The sequence below is a fragment of the Leopardus geoffroyi genome, chromosome A1, assembly GCF_018350155.1.
Source record: "Leopardus geoffroyi isolate Oge1 chromosome A1, O.geoffroyi_Oge1_pat1.0, whole genome shotgun sequence".
NCBI classification, from domain to species: domain Eukaryota; kingdom Metazoa; phylum Chordata; class Mammalia; order Carnivora; family Felidae; genus Leopardus; species Leopardus geoffroyi.
The window spans coordinates 35,381,011-35,396,272 of NC_059326.1; the positions used below are offsets into that span (position 1 = coordinate 35,381,011).

The 15,262-nt window shown below is 38.3% G+C and overlaps 1 long non-coding RNA gene across 7 annotated transcripts in view; it reads right to left on the minus strand.

Annotated features, from left to right (window-relative positions):
- Positions 1-561: 561 nt before the first annotated feature.
- The window catches only part of LOC123598296, a 157,107-nt gene continuing 142,406 nt past the window's right edge, over positions 562-15,262 (minus strand). For 4 of the 7 annotated variants that reach the window (XR_006712535.1, XR_006712528.1, XR_006712523.1 and 1 more), the window contains 3 exons: positions 1,546-9,397; positions 1,365-1,429; positions 562-839 (listed from right to left, as the gene is read on the minus strand). This is a non-coding gene — a long non-coding RNA (uncharacterized LOC123598296). The remainder of the gene's footprint in view (positions 840-1,364; positions 1,430-1,545; positions 9,398-15,262) is intronic. The other 3 variants (XR_006712537.1, XR_006712532.1, XR_006712536.1) reach the window with 3 other exon arrangements.

Consider the following 15,262-nt stretch of genomic DNA (forward strand, 5'->3'; position numbering starts at 1 on the left):
ATACGAAGGGCTAGTCTGGCTCTGGAGCTCTTTTGGGATCAACAGAGGCCACCATTAGGACCGTATTGAAGCTCAACCTCTTTCTCTGCCCAGTCCTGCTTTTTTTCCCTTCCATTTCACAGGTGTTCATCTAGAAGGTGCTCCTTAATAAACATCCTGCCAGCTAAATTCCATCTCAGACTCTTCTTCCTAAGGAATCCAACCAATAACATTATGACATAATAAATGTTATTCAGTACATAGCCCCAGTATTTGTGCCAGGCATTACCTCTTAGGGAAGGGATTTAAAAAGTGTAAGGAACATAGCCTTTTGTTGTCACCTCAGATCTAGAGATGCATCTTTGCTCTATTTTTGATGTGTTGCTCTGAGCCTCAGTTTCTCATCTGTAAAATGTAGAAATCTAAGAGATTTCTACACCCCTTCCGATTCAAAAATGCCTTATGACAAGACGTTCAAACATATTTATTGGATTTAAAACTTTAATGTCCATACATTCATTTAAATACTTTTCTAAACAACATAATAATATAATCACTCAGTAAAAATAAATTGTTGGATAGTTGGAGGTTAAACGTATTTATTCATCAACCACTTACTGAGCAATTATTATGTGCCAAGTTATTGGGATATGTTCTGAAATTAGTAAGACATTGCCCCTACCCTTGAGAAGCTCACGATTTAATGGAAAAAAAAAAAAAAAGATACATAAAATAGTGTAACAATAATCCATTAAGATAAGGTCAGCAGTAAAATTCATTATGTTCTGTTGGACGATAGAGGAATGCACTCAACTCTGCCTGAGGGGCACAGAAATGGGTCCCAGAGAGGTTGACAGTCTCTGAAATAGAAAACAAAAGCTGTCCAGAAAGAAAAAGCAATGTGCACAAAGACAATCTCTACAATCAGTGGTGTTTGGAGAACACAGGACATGGTTGGGACAGCCAGAAAGGGTTAGCAAATCAGTTTGAGGTTGCTATAGAGCAGTGGCAACTGTCCTTCTAGAGCCACCCTGTGCACTTCCCATGTGCTCAAGATTATGATTCTCTGGATACAGATTGTGGCCCAGAAATCTGCAAGCCAAGTTGATTGGATTGATTTGCAGATGAGATCTGCAAATTATATTTTAATAAACACTGGAAGCGTTCATACATTCCAGTATGCCCAGGACAGCCTCACTTTTCACCTATTATCCCAGCATAACTAGCAATCATCTTACCATTCACTCTCAGAAGTATGCTTGTTTGCATGATAAATTATTACTGTCATTCCAGTCATACATGTGTACCATGAAGGTGCCCCAGGGACCACAGAGAAGGATATGGGGTAAAAGATGGTTTAAGGAGGGGAGGCTCTGGCCCTTTACCTGATGCAGTTGGATCAATGTCATTCATTGGGCTTCTGCTGGAGATTTCTTCTGAAGAACAAGTTCTGATGCAAACAGAAATACAAATGGAAAATCATTGAATGGTTTTAAACATACAATGACAATGCTCAGGTGGATAGATGACCTTGATTGAAAGATTGGTCATAGACCATCTTGGTACCTGTGTAGACTATGAAGTAGAATTGGGTGATCCACAAAGGAAACTGTTCAGCTGTCCAATGGAAGCATGAAGGAAGCCCTAAATAAAATAATGAGATCACGAGAAATATGTGAGAAATTTCAAAACTGGCATGATGTGTTAATTAATTTTCAGGACTGGGGTGAAAGATGTGGGTGAGTTACAGACGACTCCCATGTGAACATACACCACTAAAGAAGAGACCCCAAGATACACTGCATGAATGCTCTATTATTTAACAGCTTAGGAAAATCTTCTGCAAAGGGCAAAGAGGATTTAGTGCAAAAGGCCAAATCTCTTGCCTACATATACAATAATGACAGCATTTATTCCACTTATAAAAATGTTCTTTTACCTTAAACTTTACTAAGCATTTTTAGATGGTCAGACTATACTCAAAAAAATAAAATTATAATGTTGAGGTCCAGAGTCATAATGAAATAAAAATTTACTAGTGTTGTATATAAGTGTTTAATCATAATTCTAAACTGGGTGAATTCAGGATTTGGGGAGCTGAAGATTACAAAATTTTGAGGAATGTCTTATAAAAAAGAGTACCAAATCAGGTTTAGAACTAAATTTTTACTCAGGAAAATAAGAATGTATAAATAATAAGTTTTAAAAATATGAAAATATCACAAACAAAACCTAGAAAATATATTTATTACCCACTTAACATCTTCCTATAATACCTTTTTCCATATAATTGGCTATATCCTTTTTAATCACCTCTTCATAAGACATGATTTTATATGATTTTCCATAGCATGGTTTATCAGGCTTTGCAATGTTTGCACTATTGCCATTTTGCGCCAGGTAATTCTTTGGTGGGAGCAGCTGGGGGGAGGGGGGAAGAGGAGACAGCCTGCCCTATGAATTATAGGTATTTTTGCAGCATCTCTGGCCTCTACCCACTAGATGCCAGTAGTATCCCCCCAGTTGTGACCATCAAAAATGTCTCCAGACACTGTCAAATATTCCCTGTGAGGAAAAATATCACACCCAGTTGAAAATCACTGATCTGTAGAAAGAAGGGAAAGATAGTGCCTTAGTCAACTTGGGCTGCCTTAACAAAATGCTTTAGATGGAGTGGCTTAAACAACAGAAATTTTCTCACAGTTCTGGAGGCTATAAAGCCCAAAATCAAGGTTCTGACAGGGCTTAGTTTCTGGTGAGAGCCCTTTGTCTGGCTTTCAGCTAGCTGCCTTCTCACTGTGTCCTTACATGGCTGAGAGGCAGGATAGGAAACAAGAGAAAGAGAGAGCAAGCTCTGTGATATCTCCTCTCATGAGGATGCAAATCCTACCAACCCATTCTTATGACCTCATTTTTATTTTATTTGCCTTCCCATAGGCCCTATATCCAAATACAGTCATATTGATGGTTAGGGCTTCAACATACGAAATTTGGGGACAACACAATTCAATAGAAAATAGATAATAAGTAAGTCTTTTCTCTAGTATGGTTCAGTAAAAATAAATAAATAATAATAATAATAATAATAATAATAATAATAATAGCATTTTGGAAAAGTTTCTAAAAGCTTCACGACTCATGTGGTAATAGTTAATTTTATAATTGTCAAATTTGAGAAAATATCAAGTTTCCTTCGTAAATAGCCTATAATATTTCAGGACATTCCAAGTTTTCTGGAACAATGATTAATCTTACATGCCTTTTTGAATTAATGATGCTTATTTACTAGTTTATCACAGATGCCCTCATTGGTATGGTATATTACAAGTTTTATGTTTCTGTTGTCAATGTCATATCAGCAAAATAATTAATAAGAAATATGCCTACGTCTAGTTGGGGCAAAAGGTATTTCAGACAGGGAAAAGATAATAAGCAAAGGTTTGCCCTAGGAATGAGAGAAGCTGTATGGGTAGCGTGTGGTATGTAGGTAGGGTGGTAGTGGATGAGAACATTGGCAAAAATGCTCTGAAGTCAGGAGGGGAGGTGGAAAATATTGCAAGGTGCTGGCAAGTGACTAAAACTAGATGGCCGCAATCTGAAATTCGGGTTAAGGAGTCAAAGATTGGTTGATGGAGCACTAGGCATATAAAAAGGCAATATGATGTGGGTGAAGATCATTAGCATCAGACCCATTAGCCAAACTTCAGTTTAAAGAAAGAGCTGACACCAACTCACCTGTGAAATCTTTAACGGTGTCAGTTCGTGTCCTCTGAGGTGGACACCAGGTTGAAATTCGATGTACAAGAGATTTCTTGAGGGAGAATGCCCATAGAAGATAAAAAAGAGAAAGGACAGAAGATAGAACCCTTCGAATGTGAGGAGGACCTGACACCTGCAGAAAGAAAGACAGAATGGAGGAGAACTGGCTGCAGGTCAGCTCTGAGAAAGTCGAGGCTCCAGGGCAAAGACAGCTTATTCTGCAATGGGCAGAAATGGGCGGGCTCTAGAACTCAGACCGTGCAGACTCATTGGCTAGGGCAGCCCTGGGAAAGCACGGTTTTGGTGTGATGCTGAAGGTGCGGAGGCTGGAGGAAGTATGGCAACAGGTTCTCTTGAAGGGATATCTGAGCTTTGCACCTTCAAGGCTGCCTACTAGCCATGGCTTACTCATAGAAGTAATTGCTATGCACATAAATCTGTGCCAGTAAACTGCAACTAAATGTATCTCACTCACATTCTACTTAGCCAGATCAAAAATACGTCCTGGCCCACTGCGACATGAGTAGAAATACGACAGATTGGAAGATGGAGTGAAATGACACAATGGGTATCATTGGTTGCAGTTAAAATATCTTACTTTTGCAAATTTACAAAATCATATGTCTCTGTGAACACATTGCTGAAGCCCCTGCCAGGGCATCGGAAGGGGCCCATGCAAACAAAGACCTGGAAACTTAAGATTCTTTAGCTTCACATAAATCTACTTCTGTTTCTATGGGTGGTGGTGATTTTTTTATTGGACATGCACTAGCATGGAGACCTAATCCCACTCCCAAATCCCCAAAGCTCTCAGATCACTAAAACTAGCATAGAATGAGTAGATCTAGAAAAAACGAAAGAGCTGTCCCTCTTCTAGAATACAAAATCATCAAGTTCAGTTGGACCAGGGAGTTCTCATTTTTCAACTTGGTATAGAGGTCAAACTCTAAAGGTGGAGTGAGGAAGTTCAAGGCGGGGGCAGTTCTCAATATGATGTATATAAGAGCTCCAGATAAGGGAAGTCCACATAGGACAATGTAAAATAAAAATAACCAAAAGTGGGATGCAAACCCTGTTAAGGGGCTGCCAGGATCTAAAAGGGTGACCCAGAGCCATAGTCAACAGGGCTAGCCTCTAGACTCAGGCACTGGGGCAGAAGATTAAGGAGAACACCAGGAAGCCAGCCCTCCTTGTCAGCAGCCTGACTTTATTAGTGCATCATGAGGGTGGGAAAAGTGCATTGTGAATTCACTATCCCCAGATGTCACTAGGGAGGAAGGAGCTGCTGAAACATTACTACCCATTCCCCTTCGGCCTAGGAATTGAGCCTGGGAAGACAGGCCTTTATTACCCATACCTAGGCAGAGCAGGGGAAGGAAGACAGGTAACGAATGGGGAATTACATCCATGCTGGGCATCCAAGCCTCAGAGCTCTAAATGTCCTAATAACCACCTCCAAGCTGTCAAGATACAAATAAAAGGAAAGCCTAGCCAAGATGAGACCCTGAGAGACATAGAAAAAGAGTTACCAGAGGAGGATAAAAACAGCAATCGTGCGTGTGTGCACTAACACATGCACTTTACTGGTACAAAATGAGATGCAAGCAAGTCTGAAAATAATCCTGGAGGAGAGATCAAGAGGAAAATCAAGATAACAAGAGAAATGGCAAAAAGAGACCTCAGGAGGGTCACAGACAAGTGGCCCTTTTGCAATTGCATCATTTGTATAAAATCCAGGTGTAAGCAGCAAAACCGGCACATCCCTCAGTTTAAAAATCTCTTTCTTAAACAGAGTTAATTTGTGTCCCAGGTTTCTGGTTATTGGTCTCATGTTACCCCTAAAAAATAATTTAGAACCTATGAGTGGGCTGAAGGAATTAAGGATTCTCTCCAGCTATAAATTATTTATCACCTTATTCCACTTTCTCTTTACCTTCATTGGGATGCTTCCAAATTGACAAAGAAACCTATTTACTGTTAATTGATTACCACTCTAAATTCATTGAGATTGCAGCAGTAACAAGCATTTCAAGTAGTTTGGCTGGGATTAGCTGTATCACATCACAGAAGAGGAGGTGAGAGACGGCTACCACAGGTTCTCTCCACTGACAGTGGACTTTCAATTCCAAGTGCACATGCTTTGGAATTCAATACAACAGTCTTAGTTTGTCTGAAAGACAAGCTAAAGTATAGAGCTTCATCTTTGCAGCACAAATGATGGTCAATGGGAATTAAATCAGGAAGAAAAGAAGAGAACGGTTCTACTACACATTAAACTTACTAAAAATAGATTAAAAATTCTTGATAACATATCTGTTGATAGCATTAGAAAAGGTTTTCATTTTTATTCAGTTCTGGCTTCCCAAATATAATAAACGTGAAATTCTAAAGCAAATACATGCAGCAGAATCTAGTGTTGCATGGGAATAAGGAAATATTCTACACCAAGGAAATGTGCTCTAAGGAGATGTATTTTATTTCACACTATTTTTCCAGAAATGACTTGTTCATATTATCCATTCAATACTAATGTTTTACTGTTGAAATTGCTATTCCCCAAAATTGAGAGTATTTCTTACCAAAGCCACAGTTAATTGTAATAAAGCCAGGGGTCAGGGGTGGAAGAGCAATCAAAGAAAAAAAAATAGTTAAAATGAATATACTTAAGAACTTTGACTCAATCTACAAGAATGACAATTTCTATCATAAATATTAACATCAATTTATTCATTCAACCAATATGAACTGAATTCCTGGCTCAAGCCAAACATGATTCCAACGGTAAGCAAATCTGAGAGAAAACTCTGTCCTCATGGACCATACATGCAAAGCAAGATGGAGGGTGTTGTGAGGAAAACAATAAGCAAACTTATACAGTATTAAGCTGTGATCAGTGCTATGGAGGAAAGAGAGCTGAAGTACGGGGATAGGGTTGCCATTTTATAGTGAGTGCTCAAGAAAGACTTTGTGACAAGGTGATTATTTTAGCAGAAATGTCAAGGTGTAGAAAGAAGCTATTTGTCTATCTCGGAGAAGAGAATTCTACGCAGAGAGATTAGCAAGTAGAAAAGCCCTGAGGTGACAGTTTGTTAGCATGTTGGAGGTATTCAAGTGGTTGGTGTGCTAGAGCAAAGAGGGTGTGAGAGAAAAGTCAGCGATGATGTCATCAGAGTTTGGATCAAGCAGGGTGTGGGCAACCACCATCCAGACTTTGCCTCTTCCCTTGTGAATGGACGGGTCTGGCTCCTCTGAAAAGAATGGGAACAAAGAAATCCGGAGGAAGGAGAGAGAGAAGTATTCAGGAGGTTATCAGAGTAGCCCAGGCAAAAGATGTTTCTGAGAGATTTCAGTGCCTCCACTTTGCAACAGTTCAAAGACAGGACTGACAGACCTCTGGGTGTCAATTTCCATAGAGAGGCAGAAGTTGAAGATAGCTGAGGTTCATGTCCTAGAGTTGCCATTTATTAAGAAGGGAAGACCGTAGGGGAAGGTGGGCAGATTTGAGGCAGGGAAATTAAGAGTTCTATTTTGATCATATCAAAATCAAGATGACAATTAGCTATCCAAGGGGAGATATGCATGCATGTGTGTGTGTCTCTTACTGGTCATATTACTGAGAAAAAAATCACTATTGCTGCTAGTAGGATTGAATCATGGATTCAATTTAAAAAAAAAAAAAAAAAAAGCCAAAGGAGGAAATGCCTGAGGCATCAGAGAAACACTGAAGGACTATTGAACTGAAATGGCTAAAATGCCAAAATGTCACCAGCTGAATGATCTTAGGGTGTCAAACAACTTTTCAGGGGCCCAGAAGTCTCTCCTGTCTGAAATAAAGAAGGATGACTAAATTCCATGAATGAATGATTCAGCCCTTCCAAATTCAAAGAGGATGTAAATCCTCCCAAACTATTCCCCACAAATAGAGCCCTCTTATCCACCCCAGAAAAAGGAAAAAAAAAAAAAAAAAAAAGCTATTGTGTAGATGACAAGTCTCCTCCTTTGGGAACTTCACTTGTGTTAAGGCTGATCTTTGCAGAGGCTGCACAATGTAGAGTGAGAAATGTGCAAGCTTCAGACTCAGCACGTTCCAATCCTGGCTCTTGTGGCAGGAGCTCTGTAACCTTGCTCAGATCTCCCAAATTCTGCCCAAGAGTCCTTATTTACAAAAGAAACCAAAGAATACTGTTCTCACAAAGTTGCTACAAAGATATAAAAATTAAAGAATTTAACACCATGTAACGTGGTATATAATGAAATGGGATTTAGACTCCACTATATGATTTAGAATATACCATAATATTTAGTTCCCTCCTTTCTTTTTCCTATCTCCCCACTCCGCACTCCACAGCTTGAAGGAAGCTGGACGAGAACCAAGCCCTTTAGTGTCAGGATTTGATTAGTCACGTAGCTGAATGAGTGAGAGCTCTCTCAATGATATGAATTAATTTACACAGTGGGAGGCCAAGAGAACTACGTTTTTAAGCATCTACTATATGCAAGGTATTTTGTAAACATTGCTCAAATTAATCTCCATAACAAATATACAAGGTAAATATTTTCATCCTATTTTATAAATAAGGAATTAGAGGCTCTAAAAGGTTAAGTAATTCAAGTAATTCACACAAGATCATGCAACCAGTAATTGTTCTCATCCATGCTTGATTCTGCAACGTCTATCGCTCCCTTGATGCTGCTTCCCACCCTTGCTGGGTGCCTAGTGTTGTATTGAAACATGGTGGTGGGACCAGGTCTCCAGACTAAGAATAGCCTGTGAACATGACCTGTCTAGACTTATGCCTGTCTGTGCCTCTCTCTTCTCTGAGTCCCGCCTGCCACTGTGCTCTGTCTGTACTTCAGTTTTTATGATCAAAGCCCTTCTTTAAATCAATGTTATTCCTGATCAGTCATCTAAGCATGTCTGTAGCCAGCAGCCTGGCCTGCAAAGTGATCTCCTTTGACTACTGTTATTCAACTTTGTAGAAACCTAGAAGTCATCTTTAAGTTTTCCCCCTAAGTCACTGCTAACATCCAATCCATCATCAAGTGCCGGGTCTCTATGTCCAAAATATCTCTCAAATATTCCCACCTCTATTTCTGTAACCATCAACCTACTTCTGGTCACCACTAACCAGTCATCTGGATTTCTCCCATTTTCTCTCTTCCCCAACCCCAATCTATTCTCCACTTAAACAAAGTAAGATTTTAAAGTGGAAACGAATGATGCATACCCCTTTCCTTTCCTTTCAAACAACGTCCTTAGCTTCTCACTTCTCCTCCAATAACATCCTTACCCTTTTCAGGAACATGCACTTACCCACAAGCCAGCATGACCTGGCTCTGGCTCTCACTTTTACCCTTCATGCACCAGCCACAGTGGTTTCCTTTCACTTCCAGGGAAGGCAAGGCTCCCTTTTCTCTGAGATGTCCTGCTCCATCCCTTCTCAGATGCCTCGTTCCTTGTCATCCTTCCAGTTTCTGCATACATGTTACCGCTCTATTTCTATACTCATTTCCATTGCTTTATAACAATTGCAGTTTGTAATTGCATCTAGTTGACTGCCAAAAGAAGAGCCTTCCAGGTAGAGGTAAGAGCAGCCACAAACAAGTGCAAGGGTTCTGATCAGAGGCGAGAAAGAGCTATGTAGATTCAAGAAATACGCTGAAAAAAAAAAATTTTTTTTAACACAAACTTTATGCCAGACTGTGGACTCCATGGCGGCAGAGCCATCCTGTCTTATTCGCCAATTTACCAAGCCTTATAGGAATAGTGCCTGATACTTAAGAGTCACCTGGTACACATGCAGGACACGACTTATCACCTTTGAAATCAAGTGTAGCAGTCACTCTGGACATTACTGATTAATATTTACTCAGTTTAATCTCTTTTTCTCAACAGCACAGAAAATAGGTGGCGTTCTAGGCAGAAACATGTATCTAACCACCTCACATACGCATGGTTTATTTGTAGTCACTGGTTCTTATCTGTGCATAATTTTGTTATCTTGGTTCAGACTTAACTTCCATTTAATGAATCCATGACTCATTTTTTTTTTCTCTCTACTGTGACTCTCCCGAGGCTTTGTTTTCCATAGGCTGTGGGTTGATCTGAAATGTCATGTGTTCTCATCTTGACTGAAGTGTCATTCACAAAAATAAGTATCTTGGCATTTCCTTGTCTGAGCTGCTACCTTGACAAAGGCCTTACAAATATTTTATAAATATTTACTGATGGTATGATAAAAATCGTAGGATCTAATAAGCCTGCCTTTTTATTTAGTGAAATTTATTTCAGAAGTCTGCGTTTATTCAACCTAAAATTGTTATATGTATAATGAGATTTGCATTAATTTTCAAAATCCCAGGTAAGAACTTATAAACTGGTGAGTAGTACATTCAAAAATTATGCTCAGTTAAGAATAAGTCCAATGTGAACATTAAATGACAGTTTTGTCAAATGCCTATTTAATATCTATATCTGTGTTAAATTATTTCACATATATCTTTAGTCTTATAGAGAAGATATTATTATTATTTTTTTTTTTAGAGAAGATATTACTATCCAACTTTTGCAAAAGAAAAAACTTAGGCTCACTGAGATCAAGACAATTTTTTCAGTGGCATAGAGCTAGTAACTCACAGAACCACAACTGGAATCTCATACAAGAGTCAATTTAATGAATGAAGATCTTAGTGTTTCAACTGTGTGTGGGGGGAACTAGAATGTAAGTAAAGATATCTATCTTTTTAAAATTTTTTAAAAGTTTATTTATTTATTTTGAGAGAGAAAGAAAGAGGGAGAATGAGCACAAGCAGGGGAGGGCCAGAGAGAGAGGGAGAGAGAGAATCCCAAGCAGGTTCCACACTGCCAGTGCAGAGTCCAATGTGGGGCTCACACCCATGACCAGGATACCGGGAGATCATGACCTGAGCTGAAATCAAGAGTCAGATGCTTAACTGACTGAGCCATCCAGGTGCCCCAGATATCTAATTTTTTAAATGATCAGACTCATCACCCATTGCGGCACTAATACTGCAGGAAAAAAAACAAAAACAAAACAAAACAAAAAAAACCCTCTAAATTCTCTGTGGCTTGCAGCCATAAGCATTTGTGTCTTTTCATTTATGGCCCTATGTGCCAACTGAGTTTGGGTGACCTTGGCTGGTCTCACTTAAATTGTTCTGTGTTTGACTGGACTCCAACTGCAGGTAAAGTTCAGGTCTGTTCTTTTTTTTTTGTTTTTTTTCTCATTATTTTGAGGCAAGAAGTACCTGGGGCAGGCAGCAAAGCACAAGAGACTAAACCAAATGGCAACAAATGGAAACACATTTAAAGTTTCAGCTTACTTCTACATTTCATTGGCCAAAGCAAGTCACATGGCCAGGTCCAAAATTAAGTGGACAAGGAATTCTACCTAATAGACTATGTGAGGTACTATAATAATACATAGTAAAAAGCATGTATGTGTATACCTATAATATGGAGAAAGTGAAGAAATGGAAACAATACTACAATCTATCACAGCATTCATACTTTCTAGTCTTTGAATTCAAGGAACAATCTTGGACCCAGTTAATTAAAAGTGATACGAAATGAATAAATTAGATCAAACTTTTTAAAATTAATTTACTGACAAAAATGCTTTTTCTAAGACATGTGTTTATGTATAAACCTAAAGATAAATGGGTACAACTGTTTCGAGAATATTATGAAACAGAATATATCAAAAATAGAAACTAGCAGTTCCAAAACTCCCATAAGCAAAGAAAAATTGATGAACAGCAAGAGTCATTTTTAAACCTGTCATATTAACAGCCATTAGCTACTAAAATATATCATTAGGTATTAGTTTATAGGTCTCACCAGTAGAAAGATACTAAAGATCAATGCAAAAATAATAAGATTCTATTTAATATGATGGGCTGAAGGAAAGTGTTCAATTCATGAGTATGGAAAAGGCTAGGAAATATCTTGATAAAGTTGTTCATATTGCACTGTCTCTGAAAAATGTAAGAAAGCTACAATTTATAAAAGATGATCAAAGATCTTAGGTAACATGTTTAAATGCTAGAAATGAAGAGAGAAAGAAAGAAACACAAGCACAAAATCACTCAGTCTCTTAGGCCAATGAAAGTAAGAGCAAAAATTATAGAAGCAAAAACCCCACAAAATGTTAATATGAATACCTTTAATTGAATCACATTTCATGTCTGTTGTTAAACTAAGAATAAACAAACAGATAAGTGAAAATATTTATCATTGCCATTTGGTGAACATCATTTCAGACATATTGTGCACATCCCATCTGTATAAGAGAAAGGAGGAGGGAAGGAAGGAAGGAAGGAAGGAAGGAAGGAAGGAAGGAAGGAAGGAAGGGGAGAAAAATTTCCCAACACTACAACTACACCAATGCTACTTTTAAAAAAAAACTGTTAAATTTTCTTTGAATTTACCAGAAGAAGAAAAAAATGTAACTAAAGGAAATGCTGAACTATTTTCACATTTTCTTTACCACAGAGATATTAATATTTAAATATTAAGAAATTAGTTCTAAATTTTTAAGAGGTTGGAATCATTATGCTATTTAACAACATGTGTTAACTTTAAAAGTACATACAAATGCCTTGCTACAAAAGATGAAGAAATTAGTCCACTTTTAATTCTTTCCATTTCCAGATTAAAAACAATAATAATAATGAATGGTATTTAATTATTTCATCATGGTTTATAACATTTACATATACATTTTCCTACCACTTCTTCCACTGGCTGAAGCCAAACATAATGACCTTCTTATAATTCCTTATTCCTGCCAAGATCACCCCTGCCTTAGATTCCTTTTACTTACTTTTCCCCCTTTCTGGAAAACTCTGGCCCCAAATATTTGCCAGGCTGTCGTCTTGCTGTCAGTCAGGTCTCAGTTCAGATGTCACCCTCTCAAAGACCATAGATCCTCAAATACACAACAGAGATCACCTTGTTTTATTTTGGAGCATTATCACGATCAGAAATTCTCTTCTTGAGCACTTTATTTTCTGTCTTCCCACACTAGCATGTAAATTCCATGATATCAGGAATACTTTGTTTACCACTTCCATGCAGGACAGTGACACGTTGGTGGAATCACTTTTCTCCAGATTGCAGAAGACTTGTGCCAGATGCCAGCAAACACTCTGGTCTCAAGCTAGGCGTCAAGGATTTGACGGTTATGCTTCATGCTTTGCAGTTTGGGATTGTTTATCCTCATCGCACTGTTGATGGTTTTTTACAGCATTCACCTTTATTTGTCTTTTTCTTGCTGTTCCTGGCTTTGAAGCATTTTTAGAGAGGAAGTTTAACTAAAATCCTTCCACATCAACATCAGCAATTTGCATCTGCATACACAGTAAATATTTTAATTCTCCAATTTGTCTGTGTAAGACTGAACTTAAAAGGAGGAGATGATAATGGGAGCTAAACATTGTGAACCACCACTGCCATTGAGAGTTGCAGATGTCTTTGGAAATCTGATAAAGAAGATACACTCTTTCCTCCATAAAAAATGAATAGGCAGACTTTTATAGGCAGACTCAACAACTACAGTATCCTGAAAGCCCATTCATGGACTTCTCGGAGAAGCCCTGAATGAATGTGGATTTTAGGTCAGATTTCTCCAATTAACATTTTGAACCTCTTTCAATGTACACATAATATTTTTTTCAATAATCTGAATTTTCCAAGGCAAAAAAAACTCTGCCACACCCCGTCAGGAATTTTCTATCTAATTATATCTACGACAATATGTTAATATTGGTAAGTGTTAAGAACAGTGCCTGGCACATATTGAGCACTATATGTGTTTGACAAATACATCAAATAAGTAAAAACTGTTTTGAAATAACCCTGATCCTCTTTGTAGCTGCTCAAGATAGATCGGTATTTCGTGGCATAGTTACTAGTGAAACAAAACATATGCCCTGGTAACTACATTCCAAGTGTGTAATAGCATGAAAAAAAAAAGAGCATCAACTAGCTGACACAGAGCTGTGGGGGATGTTATGGATGTGATGTCAAGGATGAGGGAGAAACTCAACCAGTGACTACCTAGATTTTTCCAAACCCTTCACAGGACCCCAAGAATATGAGCTTCTGCATTTCCCAGTCCAGAGTTTCTGATTTCTTTGCCATGATGATAGTAAGTACCAGGGAAGTTAGGTGGATATAAAATACTGAGATGATAAGATTGAGTAGGGTAGGAGTAGAAAGCACTGGAAGCCCTCTTGTCCATGGATTCCCATTAATTTATCTTAATATTCTTTCCATCAATTACATACCTTCTGGGGCAAAAATCTCCCAAATTACTCCCAGAATTTCCCAAAAGTGGAGGTAATTAGGTGCCCCACCCTCTTAAAAATTGGCATGTTTGTTTCCTAATTATAATGCCATTAACATAAGATAAATGTCCTATGGCCAAGGCAACCAGGAAGAGGGTATCTTTCATCAACCGGACAACTCTGATCAAGAAGTTAGCTCCATTTGGTCAGTGTCTTTCTTGTTGCTGACTGCCCTCACACTTGGGTTAAAGTACCAGGTTTCCTCCCACAGTTGAGCAACCTCTTAGTCTTATCCATTAGTCTTATCAGCCCAGATGACCTGTATAGATTTGTCTCTCTACCCCACACTGCTTTCTCAACATCTCCCCATTTTTAAGAATTTTCTAATATGTTATTTCCACGCGAAAGAAAGAAAGAAAGAAAGAAAGAAAGAAAGAAAGAAAGAAAGAAAGAAAGAAAGAAAGAGAAAGAAACCCGTTGTTGACTTTTACTTCAAAATTTGCTTGGTTCACTTTTTTTCAGTTTGTGTAAGTGCTACTAGAATATGGTATCAGTTGAAGATAATGATACTCTCCTTTAATATAATTCTCATTTTAAACTACATAAAACTTGTCAAATCTTGAAATTTCTTCTTAATCTACACAGTGACATTCCCCTAAGCTAACACAATTTCTGGACACAGAAGCACATCTTTTGACCACTGCAGCTATCTTTGCTCTTTTTTGTTGTTCTCTTGTTTCTTACTGGCAAAAAATATCTTGAAGTTTCTTCTAAGATGGGTTAATGTATCCTCAGGTGTCAGCTCAAATGTTGACATACCATGCTAACCAAAGGAGTCTTTTCTATATATCCTTACATCGTGAAGCTTCTACGTCTGTTTGTGCCTATACTATCCCCCTGATTGTCAGTTATTCAGAGTTACTACGTGAACACACAATAGAGAGAGAAGAGGGATTTTTAACTGCCAAATGCACTAGAATCAGATTGTGCCTTGGTTCAATTCCCTCCTGAGTCCCGCTTTATACAATAATATTTGACCTTAATAATCTAGTATGCACAACCCATGTGACATTCTGCGACACTGTCTACCTCTGGACCAGAGGCACTCCCACTACAAGTAGAACACAAAATTAATGCAAAAGAAGCCACCCACATGTAGTTCCACAACTCAGCCACGACCACACATACCACTCATCATAGGTAAGTGCACTCC